The following is a 21,059-nucleotide window of genomic DNA, read 5'->3' as shown; positions in this document are numbered from 1 at the left end:
TTGTCTCATTAACTGTAGTATAAATTGTCTAATAACATGTTAATAGTTGTACAGTACAGAGTGTAGAAAATATGAATATAAAAGTGAAATATTTTAATTACATTGTGTTAATATAGCAGAGTATAGAAATCTATATATTCAGTTACCTGAAATTATGCATTGTGTAACAGGACTAATTGATAGTCCTTAAGCTGTGGAATAAAACTTTTTATGAAATTGTTGTCTGTTTGCAGACATCTTTAAGCATGACAGACTAAAATGATCAAAAGCATGAATAAAGTTTTCATAAAATGTATGTGTATTTATTATTTATTTAATACTTCATTAACTTGAAATTTTTAAATTAGACCCTTAATTGTTGGACAAATCAAATGCTTTCATATGTATACACAACTGTGCATGGTCTGGCAGATTCTTTAAATTGCTAGATGGCAGATGTCTGTGTTCTGTTTAAACAAAAAACGAAATTAGTAGTTTTTAGTAGTTAGTAAATAGTTCTATTCCCTCATTTGCTAAAAATCTGCCTAAACATTCAGTAAACACATACAAGAAGCATGCCAGTGCCATTCCCCTCCCCCCCTACACCAAATCTGAGCTTTACATTTAATTTTCAAGACACCCCCTTCATTTCAGGAAAAAACTACCACACCAACATTAGCTTTGTTAAAGGCTTTAATATCATTAAAACAGCAGCATGGGCCTTTAAATCTCCACATGCAATTTTTATATTTTCTTAAAAGATTAAATATATACTCCTCAAAACTGTACAGATGCAGATGTTCCAAAGTACAGAACCGTATAAAAAGAACCACAAAGAAAATATGTATTGCTTTATTACAAGAGTATTATTAATATTGCGTTATTTTGTATTATTACGGTAGTTTCCAGCAGGGATATGTTAGCCATGCTTTAGCAGCTGCACTGCAGTGAGCAATGTGCACCTCTGCACATAGCTATCTGATATACGCACAGTAAATAAGGAAAACAGGTGTTAAAATTAATACTATGTTAGGATTACTTACACAGTGTTTATTGAAAAATAAAGTGCTTTTAGGTTAGAATTAAGGCAATTAGTTGGATTAAGGAAAACCGTTTGAGTTCAGAAAACACAATGGGCTACATTCTCACAGATATTTACTCCATTAGCATTTTTTTTTTTTCTGAATGAAAAAAAACAGCAATTAAACATCTACAGTAAAACTAATATGAAACAATGTAATACTTAATTCGGGGGCTTGAATGAAAAGTCTTAGTTGTTTATTTCTGGTTTGGTAGATTTATTGGATGCAATTCTCCTGACTGAAAAAATTGGTGGTAATGATGAATGAGTAAATAGCTTTGACACTTTAGCCCAATGTGTGAATTGTTTTTAGAGATTTAAGACAAAATGGGGTTTCCTACATACAACACTTAATTTAATTGGCATAGAACAACTGGGTTTTAGTGTTTATATCATAGCCTACTGTACATGTAGATCTACTCATTGCTCCCTGTAAAGCTGCACCCTTTTTTTTTTTTTTTTTTTTAACTTTTCAACAATGTACATTAAGGGTTACACTGGTTGACAGTAAATTAATATCTTAAATCTTAGTAAAAAAAAAAAAAAAATTCTGATAGAACCTTATTTTCCTGCATACAAAACTTTATTTGAACCATTCTCTATCCCAATTCAAACTCAAATTTCCTTTCTGTTATTAATCTACTGACTTCCTCATACCACACCTCATCAATGATACGGGGTGTTAATTTGATTTGTTTCTCCTATGAGTCTAGAATCTACGGCTACATTGTTCCTTTGTAAGACACCATGCAAAAAACATGGGTTTGGCACAACACTTGCCTGACACCCTACCTTGATTGTTCAACCACAATATTTTATGGGGTAAGCAGTGGACAGTACTGTGGGGTTTGCTGTAATTGCACACCCTAGATCTAAATACATTTTGAAACTTCAGTTCTAAGTTGGCAGATATACTAAATTTCTACCCCCTCCTTTCTCCTTTTATACTTCTGGAGGTTTGGAAGAATTTAAACTTTGCATTTTACACATGAATAGTTTGTATATACACTATAGACTAAAACCAGAAACAGTAAGGTGCTGGGCATTGTTTCGGGCGTCAAAGTAGGTGGTATCGGTTTCATCATCCGGTTGGGGTATGAAGGGCATCGCCTGGTTTTGTAGATTATCCCAGTCCAGTCCCATCAAAAAGGGAATGTTGTTTTAGCTCTAAAATAAAAAGGAAAGAATTAACAATTGATTCAGTCTCTCAATAAATACATTTACAAATGTTTATAAGACACACGTTTCAAGAAATTCTATCATCACTGTGTCGTTCTCCAATAATGACAAGGTGACAGCACCTGAACGGCAGGTTACTTAGTTTGCAGGTACAGTTCTCCTCACAGCTACTTTTGAGAACAAGTGTGCGCTTTTTTCAAGTAGCACTTTGACGGCTGGAAAGATTTGGTCAGGTAACCTTGCAGGAAGAAGGTCTCTCCAAAATGGGAAAACGAGAGAAACTTCAAAACACAGCAGGAACACTTTCAATATGGGTAAACTGTTTATAACTGAAAAAGAATGTGTTTATAACACTATGAAGCTTATACTATGATTCTGGGTATTTAATGTGTTATCCAGCTTTATTAACATTTCCATTATTTGTGTGTTAGATACACACTTTAATTGTTTCCTAGTTTTATACTGACAAACATTGGGGAACCCAACCAGAATCATACAAGAAATGGAGACAGACGCACACAAATAATCACTGTTAATGGAGTGTAGGGCAACCACAATTTCACAATATCATTGGTCACTGATCACTTACCTTTTAGCCCAGCCCTTTGAGCAACATCAGTGGTCAGCAGGGTCTCTATGGCAAACTTTGAATCCTGCGACAATTCCTCTTCACCCTCTGGCCAAGGTATATCTGAAAGTGTAGAAGTGGTTAACTGTTACGGATGTTCAAAAATGATCCAGAATAAACTGTGTCTGTATTTAATGGAAACGTACCTCTGTTGAGTATGTTTTGAAAAACTTGCTGGGGAGTTTCGTCATTGAATGGAGGAACTCGAGTCAGAAATTCAAACAGATACACACCAAGAGCCCACCAGTCTACCATAAAATCTGAAAAGACGGGATTTTAGATGAGAATGTGTATAGAGCCTATCTTCATTTCAATATGATCAAATAAAAGAAATGTATTTTCTCCTCAAGCAAAGCATGTTGAACAGACTCAAACTGTGTGACAGGTGTAAATCTTTAACAAGTTCAAGGGGTCATTCCAGAGTTGAAACATATACTACCATCCAATAAGCATTACAATCCTACTCGAGGAAAAAATGCTAATGTTAACAGATGCAGACAAAAGATCTAATTACATTTGATTTCAAGTAACCAAAAAAAAAAAAAAAACGCGAATACAGGTTTGTAGATTTTCTTTTTAAAACTTCACACAACCCTCTAAAGGAGGGTTAAGAACTGTAACTTTGGGGTATTCATTAGAAAGACCAGGAATGCACTGCAACATCAATATGTTACTTCCAGTTATTCCACAGCATTATCTGTAAAAGTGTCTGATAAAGCAGCTTATTAGCGTTCCAAACCCCTTTTACATTCAGAAAATGAATAGTATGCAAGCATATTGACTCTAACTCTGTTCCACATGCACTAGGTAATAAGAGTGTGACTTGCTTCAGAACATCACATTTAAGTTTACCCACTGTAGTTCATCGTTAACTGAATTAGATTAGGAGCAGTTGCAAATCGGTCTTTAATAAATGGAGCTTAAGCAGTTAGGGAAGTTACCAAGATTAGCCAGTCTTTACAGCTGGAAACTACATTTACATTGTTATAACTGTTAATATTATAATTATTATGTAAGCACATGCTTTTCTGTTTCTTCAAAATGTCTGAAATACAACAGCAGGCACATGCAATGCCCAATAGATTCTGAAATCTATTGCTGTTGACAACACCTTAAAGAAAAGGGATTTCCACAAACTTCCCACCGTTTACAAATCCTGAAACTTAAAGAAAACCATTGTTTAACAACAGAGTGCAAGCCACTTATGAAACTTTTTTTTATATATAATTTATAACAGTGCTTAACAACATTTTAAAACACAATGGCTTTGTGAGGCGAGAGTGTATTAAATGGAATGTCCAGACAGTAATTTATGTGTACAGAAATAAAATAATTTATTTTTATTTTCTATACACAACAAAAGGATTAAATAACAAACGAAAAACAAAATGGTGTGAGGGAAGGAGTGCAGGGGTGGAATCCAAAACAAACTGTGATGACTCGTCTTTAATTTGTCTTCGTGGTGACCATACATAAACAAAAAAAAGACAAAAGAAATGTTAGTGTTTCAAAAATCCCGCTGCACAAAACCAGACTCTCCCTCCACCCGTTACTCCTCCTACTTTACTTTCGGACCAACCCCGAACACAGTAGTACGTTCCCTTTAGTATGTAATGTCCCGCCTCTGTAGTCAGTGGAACACCAATCCCCAACCGACACGTGTCCTTCTCCTTCACTTGACTCCAGTGGCTGGAAGTTACATACTCGTACTTCCGCCCCTCACCAAGGTGCCGCCCCTCAAAAGATGACTTTTGCCATGGTCACGAGATCTTGGTAAGGGAAGTCCCGAGTTGGTTTGATGCCATCTACTGTCGGGAGGCTGAATCACAGACCGAAAACCCTTTGACTCATCACATATCCCACCCCTCAGAGTGGAGCCGAAGGAACACTCGGAAACCTCTAACCCTTCCCTTTTACCTCCCTCCCGGGAAAAAAAATCAGCATTTTGATGTAACTTACCCGCACGATACCTTATTTGAAAGGCGAAGGGTTGGAGCGCCAGGTACCACCGCGTAATCCTAGCGTTTGAATCCTTCATCGTGTCTAACCACTTTAAAGAAGCGTGATCTGTGATGAGTACAAAGGGTCGTCCCAGAAGATAGTATTTTAAAGATTCCACTGCCCATTTCACTGCCAGGCATTCTTTCTCCACTACCGAATACCTCTGTTCTCTGGGCAGTAACTTCCGACTGATGTATAGTATCGGGTGTTCTACACCATCTCTCTCCTGGGACAGAACCGCCCCCAGACCAGTCTGCGATGCATCTGTCTGCAGGACGAACTCTCGGCTGAAATCCGGGCTTATTAATGCTGGGGCCTGACTCAAATTAGTTTTAATAGATTCAAAGGCTGTCTGACACTCTGCACTCCACTTAATTTTATTTGGAGCGTTCTTTTTAGTGAGATCAGTGAGAGGGGCGGCTATAGTGGAAAAGTGTGGAATAAAGCGGCGGTAATAACCAGCCAACCCTAACAGTGATCTCACCTGGGTTTTCGTGGTAGGTACCGGTGAATCCAACAAAGCCTGGACTTTTGAAACCAACGGTTTCACTCTACCCTTACCCATTATGAAACCTAAATATTTAGTTTCTTCTTTTCCAATAGCGCACTTTGCCATGTTCGCTGTGAGCCCCGCCCTCCTCAGAGACTGTAAGACGGCTTCTAATCTAGTCAAATGTTCTCTCCAGGAAGAACTATAAATGACTACATCATCGATATACGCAGCTGCATACTCTCGATGAGGTTGTAAAACCCTGTCCATTAGTCTCTGAAAAGTAGCAGGCGCTCCATGAAGTCCGAACGGCATAGTACAAAATTGAAAAAGACCCTCTGGGGTTGAAAATGCCGTTTTCTCACGAGAGGCTTTCGTTAATGGAATTTGCCAATATCCTTTCGTCAGATCCAGAGTTGAAATAAACCGAGCTTGCCCCAGTTTGTCTAAGAGTTCATCTACTCGAGGCATGGGATATGCATCAAACTTGGAGATAGCATTCACCCTCCTAAAATCGATACATAATCGTAGTGACCCATCTGGCTTGTCTATTGGTACTATTGGGCTACACCACTCACTTCGGGAAGGTTCAATTACCCCAAGTTTCAACATACACTCCACCTCCCTTCGAACAGAATCTCTCCGACTCTCTGGAATGCGATACGGTCTCTGTCTAACTCTTAGACCTGGCGGAGTGATAATAGCATGTTCGATCAAATGCGTTCTTCCAGGCACGTTAGAAAACACATCACTGAACATTTTAATTAGATTGCTTACCTCTTCACGCTGATCAGGAGTTAATTGTTCCCCCATCGGGACCTCAATTGCTGACTCTGACTCAATTGAGGGTCCAAAATCCTCTCCCTCCTGTACAGGAGATATAAAATGGACTTCCCGTTCTTTCCACGGTTTCAGGAGATTAACATGATAAATTTGACTTTCTTTCCGACGCCCAGGCTGTCGGATCTCATAATTGACTTTACCAATTGCTCGAATAACCTGAAAGGGACCCTGCCATTTAGCAAACAACTTAGATTCCGATGAGGGCAACAATAACAACACTTTATCTCCAGGTCGAAAGTTCCGAATTCTTGCATTTTTATTGTAGCTTTGTTGCTGCTTCTGCTGTGCCGCTTTGAGATTGTCATGTGCCAATCGACCGACTAATTCTAAGCGATCGCGTAACTGCAACACGTATTTTACTACATTTTTAGACTCCTTTGACTGTTCTTCCCAGCCTTCTCTTATGAGATCCAAGATACCCCGCGGCTGCCGACCGTACAAGAGCTCAAACGGGGAAAACCCCGTTGAGGATTGTGGTACCTCGCGAACTGCAAAGAGCAAGTAGGGAAGCAGTTTAGCCCAATTGCGTTTTTCTTGATCTACAAAGCGGCGCAACATATTTTTCAAAGTCTGATTAAATCGTTCAACAAGCCCATCCGTTTGTGGATGAAAAACTGAGGTTCTAATTGAACGAATTTTCAATAATTTATATAGTTGCTGAATACAGTCTGACATAAAATTAGTGCCCTGATCAGTGAGAATTTCTTTCGGGATTCCCACCCTAGAGAATATTTTTACCAATTCATTCGCTACAGCTATTGCATTCATAGAGCGTAAGGGAACAGCTTCTGGATATCTCGTTGCGTAGTCCACTACTACTAAAATATACCGATATCCTGACTCTGTTCCCTCCAGAGGGCCTACTAAATCTACACCAATCCTTTCAAACGGTACCCCAATAATTGGAAGTGGAACCAGAGGTGCGGGGCGAACTGACTTAGGGGCAGCTAATTGACATTCAGGACACTCCGATACATACTTCCGCACCAGACCATAAACCCCAGGCCAAAAAAACCGGGCCAGAATTCGTTCCTGAGTCTTTTCAGTTCCCAAATGACCTGAAAATGGAATGTCATGCGCCAATCTCATGACTTCTGACTGAAAAGGCCTAGGAACCAATAACTGTTTTACGAGCTGTCCCGTCCCGGGAGCCCGGGTTATTCTATATAATAAGTGCCCAGATACAGAAAAATGCGGAAATACCACCGGTTGTCCTTCCTGCATATCCTTCCCCTCGATATATCTAACCCGTTTCCAAGCATACTGTAACGTGGGATCATTTTGTTGTTCATATCCCAAGTCAATATCTCGGTCCCAATGGTTAGGTACACAGAGAGGAGTGTCTTTTATTACATGACCTTCCACCTCAGTAACCTCGCAGCCCCGGTTACACTGAATACCTACTCCCTTTCCTTGCCGTTTCAGCGATTGGTTTACTTTTGTGTCAGACCCCTCCCCTTGTCGTCTCAGAGTTCCCTCATATTTTTCCACCCGACGCTCTCTTTTTGTTTTTCTTGGGCGGATTTTAGGGTTAAACAGGTCGGATTGCAACGGAAAAATCTCGCCAATTGTTTTCTCCTGTTGCTTTAATTGTCCCCTGGTAGAAACTAAGACCATTTCCCGACCTAAAATACGATCAAAAAACGGCCAGTCTCTTCCCAGGAGAACAGGGTATGGTAAACATTGCGCTACAGCCACTTTAACGCAAGCTGAATAATCACCTACAATAAGTCTAACTTTAGTGGTGGGATAAACCCGAGTTTCTCCATGAATACAGGAGATAGCCACTTTACCCTGTGGCTCCCAGGCTACCCCATCCAAGAGAGCTTGCCGAATCAATGTTTGTGCACACCCAGAGTCCGCAAATGCGTAAGTACTCTTTCCCCCGACCTGTACTCTTAACTGATAAGGGCCCTCCCGACATTCCCCAGTGTTCCTACCTGTTACTGCTGACCAGGATCTTGTCGCCAGGTCCACCTTTATTACTGGACAATTCCTGGCAATGTGTCCAGGCTCATTACATTGGTAGCACACTTGGTTAGGAGGCATCAACGGAGTTAATCTGTCCTGCGAGTCCGCGACCGGCAGGTTAGGGGGATTCTCTCTCGCCCAGGATGGGGCTAACCTCGACCTCCATGGTCTGAAGGTCCGGTTACCCCCTCTGGGCTTCATTGGTTGGTTGGTCCGAGTTAGTTTAGGGGCAGGAGTGGGGTCTGACCCGGCACCTTCGTTTGCGTCTTCGTAGGCCTCCGCCAGGAGGAGGGCATCCTCGAGAGTGGTAGGTCTATTCCTCTTAATCCACTCTCGATTCCCTGGCGGTAGTATAGACGCAAACTGTTCTATAACTATTTTCTGCACCAGTTCTTGGGGTGTATGTTCTTCTGGCCGCAGCCACCGGGTGCACTGATCTAAAAGATATTGTCCCGCAACCCGGGGCCGCATCCCCTTGGACAGCTGGTATTCCCGAAAACGGCGCCGGTATGTTTCCTCCGTGATCCCGAGGCGTGAGAGAATGGCTTCTTTAACTTTAACATAGTCCCCTGCATTCGTGGCCGTCAGGGCTCGATACGCTGCCTGAGCTTCCCCTGTCAGGCAGGGTGCCAATTTCATGGCCCAGTGTTCCCTAGGCCACTCTGCAGCCTCTGCCACTCTCTCAAAAGTAATCAAGAAAGCCTCGGGATCATCTTCCGAGGTCATCTTCTGAAGATTAGGCTGAGCTGCAAACATCCGGGCAACCGCTCTCTCTGATGTTGATATTGATAGTTTTTCTACCAGCTGTCCCAAGAACTGGGCGAGCTGTTCCAGGTGCCGTGTCTCTCTCTCCTCTCGCTTCTCCTCCTGCTCCCTAAACATTGTCAAAACTGTAGCTGGATCCAATCCCACTTCTGACACCACGTGTGAGGCGAGAGTGTATTAAATGGAATGTCCAGACAGTAATTTATGTGTACAGAAATAAAATAATTTATTTTTATTTTCTATACACAACAAAAGGATTAAATAACAAAAGAAAAACAAAATGGTGTGAGGGAAGGAGTGCAGGGGTGGAATCCAAAACAAACTGTGATGACTCGTCTTTAATTTGTCTTCGTGGTGACCATACATAAACAAAAAAAAGACAAAAGAAATGTTAGTGTTTCAAAAATCCCGCTGCATAAAACCAGACTCTCCCTCCACCCGTTACTCCTCCTACTTTACTTTCGGACCAACCCCGAACACAGTAGTACGTTCCCTTTAGTATGTAATGTCCCGCCTCTGTAGTCAGTGGAACACCAATCCCCAACCGACACGTGTCCTTCTCCTTCACTTGACTCCAGTGGCTGGAAGTTACATACTCGTACTTCCGCCCCTCACCAAGGTGCCGCCCCTCAAAAGATGACTTTTGCCATGGTCACGAGGTCTTGGTAAGGGAAGTCCCGAGTTGGTTTGATGCCATCTACTGTCGGGAGGCTGAATCACAGACCGAAAACCCTTTGACTCATCACAGGCTTATTTGCAACATTCCAGAGACTTGGACCACTATCTTGGCATTATATTGAGGCCTGGTCCAAGCCCAGTTAGACCACTATATTGATCTAAATCAAACCCTACTTTAACTTTCCAAATCCAAAAAAACTGGATTAACAAGATCCACTTAGTGATTTATTTTAGAACCAATTTAAAAACTAGTCTTATTAACTCATATGTACAATTGAAAGTGGTCATCCAACGTGTTTGTTCATTTACTGAATGTATTAAAACCAGCATACATTCAATTGTATTGAAAGAAATACACAAAAACTAAAACCATGTAGTTTCCTTATTTGATCGCCTATAATTGAAATATGAACAGAATAAACCATTGCTGGTATATTGAAGTTGAAATAGGTTTTTGACACCGTGTGGTTTAAATTGGTATGCTGAGATTAAGCCCATAAAGCAGGCTCCTTTTTAGGTTTACACCAGTTTCAGTGCAATGTTGTAATTGATCCAATCTGCCCAGCTTCCAGTAGGGTTTTGTACAATTGGGCCACAACACCACTTTGCAGCCTGAGAACATCCTTCAGTATCTTCTGTATATGAAGCCAGCATGTTGGGCCATTCCATTGCAATACCTTCTAAATGTAGCATTAAATGCTAATGTAAAAACAGGAAAACTATGCAATGAAAATCCAAGGGAATACCACGATTTGAATGTGTATGGTGTCAAACCCGTAGATTTTTCTTACCATGAGGCTTTCCTGTGAGCAGCTCCGGTGCCAGGTAGTCGGGCGTTCCCAGGATGCTCTCTCCTCCCACTGGAGCTGGTCCTCAGCGCACGCTCTTCTGTGTTCTGAAAGGGGTCTGGGAAGATGTCTGCCCGGGGGTCTGAAACACCAAGGCACCTTCATGATATTGCAGCTACTTTTTTTTTTCTTTGTCAATTGCGAATTTGCTTTAAAGTTACTGTATGCTGTTAAGTGTGTCCTTCAGTAACACTGCTACATTGTATGATGTTTGCCATCCTTCTGAGGGGCTCAATGTTTTGCTGCTCCAGTACTGAGTTATAATTTCTCTCTAAATCCTTCTTTATGTAGGTTTGAGTTTGTCTGGAGAATCCCGAGTGCCAGGACTGAAAAGACTTCCTCATTCCTTTCAAATCATAGGACATCATTCAAAGTTAATGGGACTTTACAAAAAAAAAAAAAAAAAAAGACGACTTGTCAATGTATTTCTCTTCACTTTAGAAAACTTGCGTTAAACAACCCGTTATGCTATTCAGGAAAGAGACATTTCTAAATGTCTTTCTGTTGTTAATTTTACAGGGGTGTGACCTTTCTATTGAAGTTACATGTTAAATATATGTTGAAATTAGGACAGATAAAAACCTGACAAATTGTGCAATCGTGGGGAAGAAAACACAAAAACTGCACTACCTTACACAGTGAAGCAGATGTTCTGGCTGCCCTGCCAGTCTGTGCTGGGGTAACAGCCATGGTCAAACCACTGAGGGAACCTGCAGAGGTTTCTATCCCTTCCATGGAGCCCATGCTCATTCGCGAGGCAGCCGAAATGTTTGACCTGTTTATTGAGCTGCAGTAACTTCGAAATACCACAACGTTCCTGTGTTTTAAGATGGCTGGAGGTTTCATTGCCACTGAGGATTGCAATGGCTGGCAATCAAAAAAGTTTTCTGTGTTGCTTTTTGTGATCGGCTCCCCAGTGAGGTCGAGAGAGTTTGGACCATTGGCACCATGTACACGGTCCCTTCTATAAACTGGTGAGCCTCCACTGTCTTCAGCTGTAGAATACTCAAAGGACACATCTTTCATGCTTTTGTCCAGCTCTGCTATTTCGTTTTCATGCTGGTTTTTGATAAATGACATCTCATTAAGCGAGCAATCAGAGCCCAGACTCAGATTTCTCCTCAGCTGTCTACCATTCTCTTCCACTGACAAAAAACTGGAGTTCATAGCTTCTTTGAGGTTAGCCCTGTCACTGGTTTCATTTAGCTCACACAGCAGGTTTTTAATAACAGGAACATGGCTGGAGCTCACTGCATTTTTCTCTTCAGCGGTCTCGCTTCTGATGCCTTGAAGCATTAGAGCCTCTATCTCCATGGTTAAGCCGGTGCTGAAGTTAGACTTTGCTTCTGGTAGTCGACACCCTCGTTTATACTCAGCATTGCTTCTCTTACTCTGATTAAAAACCTGGTCAGGACTTTTGCCTACAAGCTCAAAGCCTCTTTTCCCAGCTCCCATCTTCTTACCATGCTCTTCTTGGAGACCAGCATCACCACCAGCAGTAGCAGCAGCAGCTTTTGCTAAAGGTGACTTACAATGACAAGTAACTTGGCGTGGTGTTTGGAGATTTTCTGATTTGCTTTTTGTGTTGTAACAGACTCTGTTTTGTTAAACTGCAGCTTTTGTTGTTCCCAGTTCTCACTTTCATAAAGGGATTTTCGGCATTGACCCTTAGAGCTGCATTCAGGGTTTCCTCTCTCAAGATTATCGATGGGCGCAAGCACGGAATGCCTGTCCACTTTCCTTAAGTCACTAATTCCGTTGCTCCCCAGTAACTTAGTTGAAATACATTGTCCAGGTATTGCCATGGCAATTCCATCACAGCCAAAAGGATTTGCCAAGTTCTCTATCTCCTCTGTTTCCTGCATTGACAAAACATAAAAAGAAAATGCCAACATAATTTAAATTTTATAACAGTTATTCATGACTGCATTAAAGTGGTCTTTGGCTATATTTAAAGAGGATTGTCGCTCCATGAAGCAAAGAATACAAAATCAAACAAAGAAAAGCAGTCAGATTTGTGTTTTTTTTTTTTTTTTTTTTAAATACCAACTAACATGAACAAAGCTACCAACATTGCTAATGCTTTAGTAGCTTGTGGTGGTCATGAAACTGACCTGCAGATCAGCCTCCCACAGTGGACTGGTGCAGCTTTCTGAATCTGTGGTGGACGGGAAGAGGTAGGACTGGCTGCTGGCACTGGAGGTTGCAAACCTTTTTCTCGACTTCAAGAACTTTGGGGTGAGACACTTAGCTGGAACACCAGGACTGAAAGTGGAACTCACAGGGTCTATGTTGTAGAAGAAAATAAAACATATGCAGAAGTTAATAATTCATTTAAAATAAAACAAAAAAAATAAGACAAAATTAGATCTGACAAATAGAAAGCGTCTCTAATGGTATAGTGTAAGTGGCACTTGTAATAGAAAGGTTTGTAAACATGATGTAAAAGTACATACATTACGTGGGAATTCTGTAGCTGTTGTAAAGTGCAAGAAATATATAGACTGTATGTATTAACATCCATAAGCAAATTTTAAAGCCATATTAGGTTACAGCAGTGGTCCGCAAAGTAATTTGGGCATGGGCATAAATTTATCTTACTTGGCTGTTTGCGGGCATGCTGACTATAGGTTTCAATTTCAATTTGACAAATTTGTCAACACTACTTTGTTTTAAAGATGCTCATCTCCAGTACAATTATTCAGAGAAAGTGGATTCGTAACTAAATATACTACGGTGTTTCCCTTGTCTGGTGAAATATAAAAAAAAAATAGGAGACAGAAAATGTAATTCTAAATACTGAAATGTATTATTTTTCTCAATAACAGTCTGCGAAATTCAGTGTTTACCCGGCATATCAACACCCCTCCTCTGCTCACGAATGCCTTCGATTTTCATGCAGAAAACCATGAACGGCCTCCGATTGCTTATGATTGGAGAGCTGCGTAAAACTTGGTAGATATTTGACTCTCCTATTGGTTAAACTTACTGTCAGTACCTGCACCTGAAACAGACACAGTTTATGTCCCACCCAGCTAACTTATGATTGGGCTACCGCAGAGAAAATGCAGATATTCAATTGGTTGATCGTATTGCAAAAGCCATTCAGAAAAATAAATAAATAAATGTCCAGGACGTACAAGCACGGCATAAGCTGGCAGCGCTGTCAACAGACTGCTGTGACGCTTTTGTTGGCATTGTGTTTAAAGCTTTCTTTATTTACCCACGCTACGACCCACCAGAAATGTGTTCACAACCCATAATTTAAGAACAGCTGCCGCAACACAATGGCCTGGCTTCGCAGGCACGAATTTGCCCACGGGCACGACTTTGAGGACCACTGGGTTAGAGTATCTTAAATAGTTTCTGTGCTATGGTCAAAGGTAACATATGGCCACAACATTTTCATAGAAAAATAACAATTATTATGTGAGAGAAATTCTACCTTTATGAATTAATTTAACTAAAATCCCAGGTTTAAGACATATACATTCCTAGAATTCCCAAGTAAGTTCTAGACTTGCTGACTTCAACCACACTCAAGACTTCCTTTGAAGCCCACAGACTAATGCCTCATTTGACAGCCTACAAGCCCAGCCACAGACACTAACTAGTGAATCTGATAAAAATCTGTGATGCAGGTCACAGACTAAACTCATACAAATCATAACTTATCTGGTGTAAAAACAACTGTTGATCATAAAACTCATGACACACCGCAGAAGATACCTCTTACCAATGAAATTACAAGAAATATGAAACTAAGAAAATCTGACTGGATTTTGCAAAGGAATCCATTTGATTGGATATTGCTATTAAACCTGCTAAATTTCAATCTCCTTATCAACAGTGGTTTTGGTACATGAGATTTGACCCTCTCCTTGGATACTGAAAAATACCCACCAGAACCATCATCTTCGGTTTTTCACCCGACAGTGGCAGACATTAAAAAATAGCCAAAGAACTACCTGTAACCATGGGAACGGGCTCATCTTGCTGAACGTGACAACTAACCTTTCAACTTCCACCTCCTGAAAAAAGCTTATTTTGTTACCACTGAAATTTTAAGGTTAAATCCAAATACTCAGAATGACTTACAAGATATCTGGAGTTTTCTGTTACTGCCAACAAGAGGATTATGAAAGAGTTCTTTGCTGCTTTTCAGCACTGGAGAGCAAGGCGACGGCGACCCTCTAAAATGCTGCATATTCTCCCAAGTCAAGGGGCTTGCAAGTGCTGAAGCAGTCACTGCTGCCCTCCTTTCAGCTGTGTGCTTTAGAAAAAGAACACAAAAACAAACCATACAGTGCTCGGCTGCGTATTGTCAGCAGTACAAAAATGAACCTGATCCTTCACTGTTCACTCGAGGGTGCCAGCTCTCACTTTTATAGAAGTCGATAATCTAGCCAGTTACATACTGTATGTCAATGGCAAGCAACTTGTATAGAAGATCAGCTCCTGAGCTTGTGTTAAAGCACTTAACACAGACCATATCAAAACCAGTGCTATAAAACCCACTCACAGTGATTGCAAACAGTATAAATGGCAAGATACAGTTTTAAAAATAGAAGTTACTGCAGTTCTAGTTCTTTTTTTTTTTGGATGCAACTCATTACATTCAGACCTTATTTAGATACTACTAGAGAAACATTTTATTAGGGGAAATAAGGTTAAGGTCCACCCTTTAACAATATTCACTGACTGTGATATGTAGTCATTTAAATTCCAATAATGAAAGAAATCTTACTGAAAGCATATGAATATTTACTTACAAGGCCTAATGAGCTTATAAGCGACAACACTTATCCAGGGGTATGAAAATAATCTTGCTTCGACTTTACTAGGGATGGTGTTGTCATGATATCCAGCACGCTTATCTCTATATAAAAAAAAAAAAAAAGTTTTACTGATTACACTATGTAACACAATTTTTGTTCCTGGGTAGTAAGTGTTATTTCCTAATTGCTTATGTCTCAAAAGTATAGAAAATGGCTATTATTCCCCACAAACTTTGCTTTTGTGACCAGGACAGTGATATTTTGAAATTTACCTATTTTCCAGAACATTCCAGATAGATTCAGTAAACTTGGAGTAACTTCTAGAACTTTCTAGTAATATAAATAGTAGTATAAATACAGGGGCATTAAGCCCACCAGTTCAGTTTAGTTCCATCTCCCCCAATGAGGTACTCCATTACCTGATGTCAGAAAATAAACACATACATATTTTTAGCATAAAAAGAAAACATGGATAGTATCAATGGAAACATAAGACTCAATCAGTACTGACTGACACTCACTGGAGACTATGCCCTCCTTGAATTCTCTCAAGGAGATGTATTTCATTCACTATAGAGACACAACACAAAGACGACCTTGCTATCCAGTCTGCTGCAGTAGCTTGGTGTGGCAGGAAATGACGTTGCGGTGATGTCATGCCAGAAGGCGGAACAAACAGAGACAGGCAGGTACTGCAGTTCAAAGGCGTAGCGCACGCTGTTTATTAAATACAAAAATAAAATTAAAAGGTTGAACAAAAATAAACACTGGCTCACAGAGCACAAATAAAATATTTAAACGAAAACAAAATCACGAACACAAAAACACAGGTCAGGCTGGGCAATCTCCTTCACTGATCCTGTACTTAATTTAGTTTTGTTTTGATTCTCTTCTCCCATCGCTCATTCTCTCGCTCTCCTCCATACACCCCACCCCTGGAGCGCTGACAGCTGCAGGTATTTATGCAGGTGACCATCTCCCGATTAGCAACAAATTAATCACTTAATTCGGAAGAAGGCCACCTTCTACACGAGTTTTTAATGTGAAACAGGCTTCCCATCCACACTGCAAAAACAAAACCTACACCAAAACAAAACACATGGCACTTCGACGACATATATACAATAACTCCTGACCCCCTCCCCCACCCCCTTCTTCATGGCCGGCAGGTCCCATTTGTGAGGCTGTGGCATCCTTGGACGATGAGAGGCAGGGCAGCAGCGGTCACTCGGAAGGCGACGGAGAGGAGAACCAGGTCTAGCTGTGGTGTCGGGGTTGGCCCTCTTCGCAGCCACTGCAGCCGGACGTTTTTCCCCCCTATGCAGGGGCTGCTGAGGTCCGGCAGCATCCTGCCCTGGTCCCTCCAATTCTGAAGCGAGAGGCAGCTCCTGCTTCTCTCCCTGTAGCGGGGGTGGAGACAAAGGCAGCTCCTGCTTCTCTTCTCCAGGTGGTGATGATAGTGGAGACAGAGGCAGCTCCTGCTGCTCTGCTCCTGGCGAAGGCAGCAGGGCCTCCTCCCCTTCTGGCGGCGAAGGAAGCAGGGGCTCCCTCCCTTCTGAAGGCGAAGGCGGCAGGGGCTCCTCCTTCTGGAGGCAGTGGGGAAACCAGCAGGCATGATCCGTCTGCTGGTGGAGGTGGGAGCGGTATGCAGTCCTCTACTGGCGGTGGAGGTGGAAACAGCAGGTATTCTCCCTCTGTTGGTGGAGGTGGGAGCTGCACAGTCCTCCCACAGAGGTATAGTTGGAAACACCAGGTACTGTCACTCTGCTAGTGGATGTGGGAGTGACAAGCAGTCCTCCCACAGAGGTGGAGGTGAAACCAGCAGGTATTCTCCTTCTGCTGGTGGGTACCTGGCCTGTGGACGTTCCGGCTCCCCCCTCTTGGGCCGTGGATGCACCGACTCCCCCCTCTTGGGCCGTGGATGCATCGATTCCTCCCACTCAGGCGCAGGACGTTCGGGCTCCTCCCACTCAGGCGCAGGATGTTCGGGCTCCTCCCCTCTTGGTGAAGGTGGCAGAACCAGCAGGGAGTAGGAGAGGGCAGTTGAGTGGAAAGTGCCCACTCCCCACAGAGGTAGCACTCCTGTGTCACCCCAATAGTGTGGAGGAAGGCTTCCCAGCTGCTCTCCTCGGGTGGCTGTGGTGGGACCAGCAGGCACTTCTCCTCCGCTGGGGCAGGCTTGGGCTGTGGCTGTTCGGGATCCTCCCTCTTGGGCGTTGGCGGTGTCTGGTCTCTCTCCCAGAACCACTCTGCCGCATCCCCAACCAGGCCCTGGTTCTAGGCTTCCTCATATTGGGGGTCGCCATAGGGGCAGTCCTCCCGAACGTGCCCAAACTCACCACAGACTCCGCACATGGGGGCCCTTTTAGCCCTCCATTCTTCCTGTTCGGCTGCACAGTCCAGGGGTTCAAACCGAATTGGAGCCCGGGTCCACCATCTCTTCTGCGGTTGCTGCAGCTGCTGCTTCTCCTTCTCCTTTCCTCTTCTTCCTCCCATCTTTCCTCACTCCCCCCCAAAAAAATATATAATAAAAAAAAAAAACTAAACTGCAGTACCCTTCTGCAGTACCTCTTCTGGCCTGAGTCCAGGAGGCGCAGTGATCCCACACTAACACCATGTGTGGCAGGAAATGATGTTGCGTTGACGTCAAGCCAGAAGGCGGAACAAGCACAGACAGCAGGTACTGCAGTTCAAAGGCGCAGCCGGCGCCGTTTATTAAATACAAAAATAAACTAAAAGGTTGAACAAAAATAAACACTGGCTCACAGAGCACAAATAAAATATTTAAACGAAAACAAAAGCACAAACACAAAAACACAGGTCAGGCTGGGCAATCGCCTTCACTGATCCTATACTTAGTTTTGTTTTGATTTTCTTCTCTCCCTCGCTCTCCTTCGAACACCCACCCGGAGTGCAGAGAGCTGCAGGTATTTATGCAGGTGACCATCTCCCGATTAGCAACAAATGAGTCACTTAATTCAGGAGATGGCCACCTTCTGCAAGAGTTTTTAATGTGGAAGGGGCTTTCCATCCACGCTGCAAAAACAAAACCTACACCAAAACAATAACAAAACACATGGCGCTTCGACGACATATATACAATAACTTGTAAACCAAACCAAATACAAAATACAGTACAGGGGCGGAGGGGAAAATCCTGTTCTAAAATAAATACTGAACAGGGCTGCTCGCCATGTTACACTTGGTTTAAAGGAGTCATTTAAACCAAGCTAACTGTGTCATAATATTCACCTTCTAAAAAATATATATACTTACTAAATATTCATCTGGATTCATCTGAAAGAATACTCAAAACATGAAATCCAGTTTTGTCAATCTTTCAAAAGATATGGTTGAACAACAATAAGTATTACATTTCATTCATCAGACAAGTCACAAGTACAGTAGGTGCTTAGTATGGTTTTGTTTGCCTAGCAGTTTTGCAGGAATGATCAACATGCAAGACCCCTATAGCTCGTCATTCTGAGCCATTTCAGGTTTTGCTGCAATCTTTATTTATAAGTAACCAGTACAAAAACATGTGTGGTGTGTTTAAGTAAGCTCAGTTGTGTCTAATTAAACTGATATTAAAAGCTGGAATGCCCAGAACACTGTATTTCTCTACATATACTTACCAGCTAAATATTTTTAGATGTTTGCAAAGAATAATACAGATTTACAACAAAGGGGCTTTTGCTGAGAGCCAGGGCATCTCTCTCAGCCTGCATCTAGTCTACCATGTTCTTAATAATCATGTCTGCTTTCTTGACAACCTGAAAAAGAAAAATGATTCAAACAACTAATTAACAGATTAAAACATTAGGTTCAGGAGTAAACATATTCAGGCACACAAAACTCTGGGTAAAAAAAGAGGCAACCGCTTAAAAAGGAGTAGGAATCATTGTAATATGCAATCTCCTGAAAGTGTGCTATTGTGTGTCCCAGTTAGAACTAAATAAAGGGATTTTCTCCACAATATTAGACTGTGGAGTCTTACTTCCGACAAAACACATGTGGTTTGCAGTATTCAAGCACTTAATAATGAAGATACTGCTGATATAAGATAGGCCATGTCAAATGTACCCTTATAAAATGTTTTACCATGGCATTTTTGCACTTTCCCAATGGTTATACTATGCATTTACCATCGTTTACCCTAGTTTGCGGTTTTTTTTTTTTTTTAATACAACATAACACATACCCCACTGCTTTAAAATGATTAGACATGCGGTACCATGTTTTCACTATGCTTTATTATGACACTTTGCTATGCTTTTACTTTAAATGATTTAGAAGGTTTCTAAACTTAAAAAGGTGAACGTTGAAAACTGCCAACATGAAAAATAGAAATTACTCAAAATAACGTCATGATCGTTAAAGCGCGCTATACTCCTTTGTCACGTGTGAAGGAATCATACTCCCATTACGAACTTTAGGCACCGAGTTAAACTGGTGACTCAAAACATTTTCAGATTGTGTCTCAACTCCAGACAGTAGCATTTAGTAAATCCATCAAAAACCACTCCCAGAACCTCCGTTCTGTCACCATTCCCATCTGTGTGTCCCATGACTCGATTCCTGTGTCACAGGTGTAACAAGCAGTTATATTGCGTATCTGAACGACGGATATTTTCTTTGTCTTTCACTTGCATGACGAAAACAAAAAACAGTAAACTAAAGTAAAGTGCTTCTGTTTGGACAATACAATATGTAGTTATTATTACTACAAGTGTAGTACAGTATAACGACGTGGGTCAAGCCTTACAATATTAACAAACCGCATGTAAATATAACAGTTCTGCTATTGACAAGCAAGTCAAACTTCACTACAAACACATGTCATTCTAGCATTATTTTTTGTAAATAGAGATCAGGATTGGTAATCTGCTTACCTTTATGGCATAGAGCTTCGAGTTGTTTTTCTTTCTCGCCAGGTACACTTTCCCAAATGCCCCGCGGCTTATGGGTTTCACAACCGTGAAGACTTCAACAGAACAAGGAGGCTTGGGCGCTTCAGATTCCTTTCTGGCGTCCGGAGACAATCTATCATTTTTTTTCCCCAGCATCTATGCCACCCATGATAAACTAATATTTACAACCTGAAGCCAAACAACAAGAGTTACTTTTCTCCTCCTTCATATTAAACAGAACCGAAATATTGACATGCACAAACTGAAGTGCGAATATGTTGTGTTGATATTGAAGGTTAATTTAAGGTTTTTTTTTTTTTTTTTTTTTTTTTTTTGTACACCGATTTTAGAAATATAATGTTTTTTCCCCTCCGTACCCCAGGACTGGCAGACATGTTCCTACACGCCAGGGCTTGTTTTGAAAATTTGAATTCTGCGCCAAGCTGGGTCATTCGTCGGAGGGCTTCTCTTGGTCGTGCCTCACTCGAAGTCTTGTACATTAGGGAACTTGGGACAGTAAGGCGAATACACTTATAATATGCCTTTAAAAAAAAAAAATCAAATTAAACAATTGATATAAAATGGAAGACTTAAAACGAGCACACAGTGAGACAGAGGTATCTCTACGTACCGTATTATTTAGAATATAAGCGTCTAAACTTACGCGTTGAATTAGAAGACCGTATAACGGGATGAATTATTTTCATAATGGCAATATTTGCACAGTACATCTACTTGCTACTTTAAAACAGTAAACCAAAAAAAGAAAGTCAAAGTGTGTTTTATTTTATTTATTTATTTTTGCAGATAGGTTGACACAGGCTTATACATAAGTATGGTAGAAGAACATAATTAGAACCCAAGGCGATTTTAAGAGGTGTTTGGTGCAGGTAAAACTTATCTTGGAC

The 21,059-nt window shown here is 41.4% G+C and overlaps 1 pseudogene; it reads right to left on the bottom strand.

The window, feature by feature from the left end:
* Positions 1-410: 410 nt before the first annotated feature.
* Positions 411-20,773, bottom strand: LOC121311907 (annotated as a pseudogene).
* Positions 20,774-21,059: the final 286 nt, after the last annotated feature.

The sequence above is a fragment of the Polyodon spathula genome, chromosome 3 (assembly GCF_017654505.1).
Source record: "Polyodon spathula isolate WHYD16114869_AA chromosome 3, ASM1765450v1, whole genome shotgun sequence".
NCBI classification, from domain to species: domain Eukaryota; kingdom Metazoa; phylum Chordata; class Actinopteri; order Acipenseriformes; family Polyodontidae; genus Polyodon; species Polyodon spathula.
This window is presented reverse-complemented; position numbering and strand designations above follow the sequence as displayed.